This window comes from Dipodomys spectabilis, unplaced genomic scaffold, assembly GCF_019054845.1.
Source record: "Dipodomys spectabilis isolate Male_0828 unplaced genomic scaffold, ASM1905484v1 ptg000140l, whole genome shotgun sequence".
In the NCBI taxonomy this organism is placed as follows: domain Eukaryota; kingdom Metazoa; phylum Chordata; class Mammalia; order Rodentia; family Heteromyidae; genus Dipodomys; species Dipodomys spectabilis.
In genome coordinates this window covers 172,284-181,199 of record NW_024870817.1, presented here as the reverse complement: position 1 = coordinate 181,199, position 8,916 = coordinate 172,284, and the positions used below count along the sequence as shown (strand labels likewise).

General features: G+C 33.7%; 1 pseudogene; it reads left to right on the top strand.

Moving 5' to 3' along the window:
• Nucleotides 1–7,947: 7,947 nt before the first annotated feature.
• On the top strand, nt 7,948–8,233 carry LOC122117288 (annotated as a pseudogene).
• The last annotated feature ends 683 nt before the right edge of the window (nt 8,234–8,916 follow it).

The following is an 8,916-nucleotide window of genomic DNA, read 5'->3' as shown; positions in this document are numbered from 1 at the left end:
GGAAATTCCAACATAATTGACACAAGAAGATATTCCAAGACACAATCTTATAAAGCATTTCATTAAATTCCATATTTTCATTAAATGTTCATTGTTCTAAGCATAAACTTCTTTGTAATTCTCTCACCTTTTAAAAGGAAAATAGAAATTCAAACATCCAAATAGAAACCTGATAGTAGTAAGATAAAAATGTGCATTAGCTATAAAAAAGTCATATTTTGCCACCAGTAAAATATCCCCTTGAAAACCTACATAACCATAAAAAGGACAATAAAAAGAAGTACTCATAAAGAGAATCTTCATCAGCATTAGAGTAAATAGCATCTAAACAAATCTAAGCTTAATATCCCTCTGATGAAACTAAAGAATCAAACGATTACAATAAAAGCTCGCTGTCATGATGGTCATATACAAGCAAGAATAACCACAAAGACTGCTGCTCTACAGAAAGAACTAGTTTCTGTTAAGAATTAACAATACAAGATGAGGGTCACACAGTACCTACTGAACAGCTGTCATAGGCAAGCAAGCAGTAGGCAGTGTAGGTGCACTGAGGCAAAAGGAAACAGGAAGATAGTATTAAAACTTCACCTGTACCATGGTAGGTGCTTGGTATTTGTGGATATGTGGTTCCAAGGGAGGAAAAACTTCAACTGCTCAGGATGCGCAGAGTTCAATTCTGTACTGTGGATGGCTGATCCATTTTTCTCAATACTGCCCAACTGATAGGAAAGATCTGATCTTTCTACATGCTAAGAATGTGGCTTCAAATCCTCGTCCGTGTTTCTCAAGATTCCGGCTCCAGTCCCCGCACTCGTGTTGCATGAAGGGAATCCCTCTTAACCCTTTACCCCTCAGAGTGGTGGAATGCTTTTCTTGTTAGCTGGGGCCATGGTAAGCGCCTGTTCTCCTAGCATAGCTCCAGTCTTATCAAAAGATGCATCCATGTGAGCCTCAAGAGTGATAGTTTCCCATCCTTCTTGCTTTGCTCCTACCGCAGGCAATCACTGCTTTGTGTCTATGGTGCTGTGGGGTAATCTCCTGATCTTCTTCTATAAGGGTCAAGCCACTCTTTCTCATTACTTAAGACAGTTTTCTGATAGAAAGTGCCTGCTCTTAGCTTTCCACACAAAGCTTAGCTCTGTCAGGAAGAAAGACTAGTTGCTGCCCACTGCCAATGATTCTAAGCCTTTGCTTCCCATTAGAGGAGGTGGATACTGGTGGTGATCAATCTTTCCTGCAAGGCCAGATCATCGCTTCTTGCATGTATGCCTGCTGAACTTCCAAGGACATCAGAGCCCTCACCCGCTTCCTGCTCTGTCCCAATGTCTTACAAGTACAATTTCTTACAAAAGAAGTGGAGAACTGACCAGTGTTTCTCTTCTGGAGTGCCCAGCTTCAAAGCCAGCACGTTACTCTATATAAGCACTTTTGTTGCCCTTTTAGCGGATTTCAGCCTCACAATTTGTATGGTAATCACCTAGCCCTTGACTGACCCGTTAAAGTAACCTTGCTGTATTCAGTCATTTTTCCTGTTCATAATTCAATTTAATTAGCTATTGTGCAATTTTGGATCATCTTGGATCTTTCCTGGGGTAAGTAAGGTTTTTAAAGATTGGCTAGTTTGATGGTGAGTGGCATTCTCTCTGTGCTTTCAACATTCTAGTAAGAGAAAGCGTACTAATGTTTTCAGAAATTATCAATTTGAATTTTCTTGCTGTTTCTCTATTAAGAAAGGAGATCAAAGAGGATTTGCTTATTGATTATTCATTATTTCATATTTCTCTAAGGCATGGTCAAAATTTAGTATTAGTCAAAACTTTTGTTAACAGTAACCTTAGCTTTCTAGAACTGGATATAGTAAAATACACAGTGATCTGTGAGGTTTTGACCTTGCTTTTTAAGTAAGTATGATCACATCTCAAAGCTCTCAGTAGAGATGCAGTAATCTTCTATGATTTTTTTCTTTCTAGCTGTGCTAAAATAATACAGTAATATTCAGACATTTCCTACTCCTGCAATTCTTTCATCAAATGAAATTTTATGTATATTCTTATTATATAAATTATATGAAACCAATGCGGTTCTTTTTAAAGGCTCAGATGTGGAAGATGAAAGAATGTTCTCTGCTTGCTGCTTTACATCTATCTGTCCCTCAAAATGACAAAGTAGTTCATGAGGTTACTGAAGAATTTTAGACAAAGAACCCCAACTCTGCCCTCAGACATATTTAATAAACATCTTTAGAAATAAAGCCCAAAATGTTTATTTAAACTTCATTATTTAATAATTATTTTGGGTCAAGGTCTTGCTACAGGTATAAACATGTGAAAAGAACAGAAAACAGGCAAAAATTACAATTTTAATTTAAGTGACTGTAAGTTATCACATTGAAAATATTATACATATAGTTCTTTAGATACTCATACTCTGAAGCAAGAATTTCATTAAACTTAAGTAAAATTTTACAGCCAAGACATGCTGCATACTTCTGTACTGTCAATTTTTATAGATATGTTAGATAGCTAGCTTTCTAAAAGATGTTTACAAAAAGAAAAATAGTACATGAAATGGCATACAACATGAAAGAATACAAAGGTACCATTTTGCATTTGTTCTTCATTTATTATAGAGCAACTATTTTTCTGTACTAGAAATGAAAAATAAATATTTGCTTTCAAGCAAACTATCACAATACCTATCTTATGACTTATAATTTGTAAAATACATACATTCATATCCTGATTCTTTTTTCTCAGTACTTGGGATAGAGTGCAAGGCAGACCAACTGAGCCATGTTTACAACTCCTTCTGGTTATTTTGAGATAGATATCACTTGGTGCCTCAGAAGGCCTGGGCTGCAATTCTTCTACTTGTGTCTATGTGCCTCTTTGTGGATGACAGGTATGTATGCCACTACACTGAACCATTGGTTGAGATGGAGTCTCAGGAACTTTGTTACCAGTACTAGCTTCCAACTTCAATCCTTAGAGCTTTGCCTCCTAAATAATTAAAATTATGTGTTTTAGCCACATTGCCTACCGAAAAAAAAATCTTATTTTAAAAGCTTAAGTATATTTAAAGAAAAATCTAGGACAAACTTAAATATTCAGTGATTTTGGATTCTATCAATTTATCATTCCTTCATTTATAATTACCTTTGCATAAAGAACTGCTGATTCATAGCATGCCTGATAGTTCAAGTTCAAAAATGTTATATCTTTACTTTTTTAGCTAAGCATAAGATTACTTTTTGCATACCAAAGCAATAAAATATCTCAGGGGGGTAGAGAATTCTATTTACAAATATCATAAATAGCAATGTAAACTGTTATATATGAAATATGGAGAAACTTGTCTAGATGAATAATATGAAAATATAAGAAGTCTGCAAGGGGGATTGGAAATCTTTTTCACTACGGTTGGAATATAAACTAGTATAGACACTGTGGAATTCCTCAAAAAAAAAAAAGAATATGGTGGCTCATGCCTATAATCTTAGCCATTCAGAAGACAGAACAGCAAGAGTGAGGTTTGAAGCCAACTAGGGCAAAATGTTAGTCAGACTTCATATCAGCAAATAAACTTGGCATGGTGGCACGTCTATTGTTCCAGCTATGTATTATCTAGAGGTAAGTGGATCACATTTCCAGGCTGGGTTGGTACAAAATGTGAGAATCTACCATTAAAGAAAAGAACTTAAAACTAAATAGGACTGAAGGTATGACACCTGTGACAGAATGTTTGTCCAGCAAGTGAAAGCCCTGAGTTTAAACTTTAGGATGCCAAAATAAAAAATAAAATAAACCTAGAAACCCTATCTGATCTAGCCATATGAATTTTGGGTTTATACAAAAAGTATTAAAAGTCAGCATACAGCTAGGGTGACAGTGGTTCACGCTTATAAATCTAGCTAGTCAAGAAACTGGAATCTAAGAATTGTGATTCACAGCCAGATCAGGCAGGAAATTCCACAAGAATTTTTATCTCCAACTAAGTATCTAATAAGCTGGGAGTGGAACTGTGATTCAAGTACCAGAGAAAAATAGCCTTGAGCAAAAAAGGTCAAGGACAGTGCCTAGGACTTGAATTCAAGCCCCAGATCTGGCTTAACCACACACACACTCACACACACTCACACACACACACACACACACACACACACACACACACACACACACACACCTACCTCTCAGCATACATTGGAGATACATGCACACTCATGGTTATTGTAGCACTATTTCTCATTGCAGCACAATTCACAATAGCCAAATTATGTAATCAACCTAGGCACCCATAGACAGTCAACATGAAAAAGAATGTGTTAAATATACACTATAGATCATTTATTATTTATTATTTAGATGCAACGAAGAGAGAAACTATATCATCTGCTTGAATATAAATAGCAATCCAGATCATCACGCTAATGAAAATAAGCCACTATCACAAAAGTAACTAGCATATCATTTGTGGAAGTTATAAAGAATATAAAATATCAAAAATAAAATAAAAAAGACAAACAACCAAGACCATGTAAGCACAAGGGAGACTACTAAGAACTAAAAAGAAAAAAGAAAAGGAGTGAGAGACTGGTGAAGTTAAGGCTTAAGAAAAGTAATAATAGGTGAATGTGATCAAAGTTCATTATATGCATGTGTGGAAATGCCATGTTGAAACTCTACTATGTACAATTTAACTTTAATAAACATTAATGTATAAAAAGAAATCCCACAAGAGGAAAACTTGTCAAAGACAGCAGATTATCTAGAAATGAAAACAAGAACTCTAGGAAGATAAAAGAGTGACACAAAACCACCCACAGGGTAACTTCAGTTGGATCCATCAGCAAACAAACAAATTCACTCCAGCATGGAGAAAACTCACTCCAGGATGTTTAAGCGAGATTGTGTTGCATTTGTTAGTATTTTTTAATGTGTTTTTGTGCTACTTTAAATCAAGAGTTCCCATGTTACCCCTTTAATCAGTTAAGCTTCAAATTATTGTTTTTTTAATTCTGATAAAGTATGTATCAACGTGTGACGATAGAAGTGGAAGGTTCTCATATCTTAAAAGACCATACTTCATTGTGTATTATACTCATTTCTATAAATCTGGGCTATATATTGTGTTTGTTTTCTTATTTGTTGATGTGTTTTGTTCTGTTTGTCTCTTTTTCGTTTTTGAAATAGATTTGTTAATTGCACAAAGCTAGCTTTCATATTTTAATTTATTTGTAATATATTTTAATATGTAAATTAATTTCAATGTTTTCTTTTTCTTTATGCATACTTTATTTTTCAATCTAGTTTCATGCTTGTATATTTATATACATAATGATGAAAATATTACATAATGATATCATATGTAAATTTTAATCCAAATACTATGCTCAATACTTTTCACAAATTTTTATTTAACTTACTTATTTAGGTGAAATTAATTTCTAATTCAAATATTATTTTCTTTTTATATTCAAGGGTTAAGATTTCATTTTGAAAATAAGATACAGACAGTAGAGCTGCGAATAAAGTGGGAAACTAATTATTTTCATGAGGCAAAGCACAAGTATCCTGAAGGTAATGGAGGTTGGTTTTTATTTTATATTTTAATTGGCACATTTTCTGGTTCAATATAAAATAGCAAATGATTCAAAGTAGGGTAGCAACTCCCACAATTTGACACATTTTGTTGTGTGCTAACCTTACTTGTTTTCATTTCATTTTCTATCTTATATGGACTAGAGATCCATATAAATTAAAAGGTAAAACTGTGGTTCAAGATTAACTTTAAGCCAGAATAAAATAAGGTATACTTCAGGAACGAAAAAGTTTAATTGTACAGTAAAGGAATGAATTTTTTTTGTTTTTTGTTTTTTTTGTTAGTTGTGGGGGCTGAACTCTGGGCCTGGGTGCTGTCCCTCAGCTCTTCAGCTCAAGGCTAGCGCCCTACCACTTGAGCCACAGCGCCACTTCTGGCTATTTTCTGCTTATGTGGTACTGAGGAATCGAACCCAGGGCCTCATGCATGCAAGGCAAGCACTCTACCACTGAGCCAACTTCCATGAAGATTGAAAAGACTAACACTGGAGCTTGCTTTGTTTACCTTGCAGAATATTGCAATCAACATCAAGTTTAATAATGCTATATATTTTTCCTAGTGTCTATGTTGATAGGGGAATAGTAAAAAAAAAAAAAAAGTAAGTATTAAACTTTGAGGAACTTGTCTTTGAGAAAGCAGAGTGAGCATGCAAACTCTGAATACAAATTATTCATGTTGGTAGATGACCACAGAAAAAGTTTAGAAAAGAACAAAACCAATATGAAGAACTCTGAGTAAATAAGCCATGGAATGAAAAATCAAACTGCAAGTTAAAAAGATTCTCTCCTACCCCAACACACACACACACACACACACACAACACACACACACACACACACACACACACACACACACTGCATATATATGTTGCAACTAAGAGTAACAAAGAAACTTGGAAAATTACCTAATAGTATTATCAGAATACAATGAACAAAATAATTAAAGTTTAGGTTAATTTTTGACCTTCAAATAAGCTATTTGATATGAACTAATTTGAGAATGATTATCATGAAAAATTAAGTTAATTCCCACATTCCCTTGCTTTATTTGGTTCTGTTCAAAAAAAATTTCATAGCCTTCAGCCTTTCTGCTTGAAAGTTAACTCTTAAAATAGACAGAAAATCTGATTGACAACTTTCCTAACTACCTTTCCTCTTTAAATTAATCACATTTTCATATATATGGAGAGTATATAAAAGAATTAAAGAAGATTGAAATGATCTAAAATTTCCACATCCAGAGATAACTACTGATACAGTATTGCTTCCTGAATTACTGAATTACTTTCTCTTGAAGTTCCCACATCATTTAAAATTTCACTAAAGATTTTCAAAAAAATAGATTGTGTTTCCTTTAATTGATGTCAGTTTTTGTCAAATAGGTTATCCATCTTTCAAATGTAGCCATTCTACAAACTCAAAACTTCAAACAATATGTTTAATACATGGGGGGAACATTAAAATGTACTACAGTTCTCTTCAAAAAAATTGATAATACCCTAACCACAAAGCTATTTGATCATACCAATGCCTACAAAGAAAACTTTGAAATTCCTATTTTCACTGTTTTATTTGTATAAATCCCATCAAGAATTTCACTTCCTACTTGGTTCTACTATCCTCTCTGCCACTCAGTTTCATCTCTTTAACACAGCCTCTGAAGACTCTTTAGTTAATGTGTATTTGAAGCATCATTCTACTCACAATGAACTGTGCTACAAAGTACCATCAAGCCTTCAGCACTGAAAGAAATCAATCTAGAGATGGTAAATGGTCTGCGGCCTCTCAGGGATAGACTCATCTGTTAAAACTTTAAAGCCATACAAATCAAATATCCTTTCCTTTTGTAGAGTGCTTTATGTGGAATTAATGTATTTTAACCCACATGACACTGGCATTTTCTATTCTTGTAAGATGTACAGGAAACAATCTCCAAGACACTGAGAAATTTGCCATTTTGGTTTAGCTCAGTTTTGTTTGTTTTGTTTTTCACTGGTCTTTATGGGCAAATATGGTGACTCTGGTCACCTCCTAAATTGGTTACTTTTGTATTGCCACAGAGACAAAATTGGACATGGACTGCCAATATTTTAAATATGCTTTAACAAAAAGATAGACACTTAAAGACAGAACTACGAATAACATACAATGATTTTTATATAGTTGGATCATATCTATACATTCCAACTAAATCTATACAAAAATTATATGAGTGTCAGAGATACACAGCTACACTAACTGCAGGACTTGCAAGAAATACTAGTTTCTGTGGAATCAGGGTAGAATTTTCTAAGAACATAATGGATGGAAAGGAAAAAACCTGATGACTGTGAAGACTGTGATCTCCATGTATTTTAAATTAAAATCTACTGATGGTCACATTTGTTGTAAAAAGAGAGCATGCCTTAATATCAGGAGAAATATAAACCATGTTGAGTGGCCCAATTCAGCTAGATGGGAATGAAATCAATGAGATCAATTTTAGAAAGAGCCATTGGATATGATATCAAAAATATGTATGTGTATCCTATCAGGGTTATTATACTAGCAGCTCTGCTGAGATTCCTGAATTCCCAATCGCACCTGAAATTGTACTGCAACTGCTGCTGGCTACAAACTTGCTAAATTTTTAAATATAATAAACTGTGATAAACTTATTTTTTCAGTATTTAATATCTGTATTCTGTTCTTTTTTTTTTCAAATATAACATGTCTATATGCAATTGAGCCATCAAAGCTAATTGCAAAACACATAATCTTCTGTTCTTTTTCATAACAGAGTTAAAATTTGTTTGCTCTATTGGCAAGGATGTTTCCACAAAATAAGAAATAAATAATGGCAATTCAAAAGTTCATATGAATGAGTGGGAAAGAGGGAACAGCTGACACTATGTAAATGGAAATAAATGTACATATCACCGGATGTGGAAGAAATAACTGTATTATCAAAGCTCATAGAACTCTTAAATTTTATAGACCAAGGTAAAGACAATTTGCCCCATGAAAGTTAGAACATGTTTGTGACTTAGTAACTGAGTATTACTATCCCAAAATACTGTGAAATTTATGTAATCACTTAATCACAATAAAAATTACAATAAAAAACCACAATAAAATTTCTATAAAAAAGAAAAAAATCATATGAATGTATGTGTTTCAGTCGCTGAGGACAAAAAATGATTCCATTAAGTTAATTTCTCTGTTCATAATTGTGGTGAAAAGAGAATTATAACTTTCCCAGTTTTCAGCAGTTTAGATCGACCTATACTCATTGTCAAAGCCACAACATTTTCATGGAAATTTTAAGATAAAACTC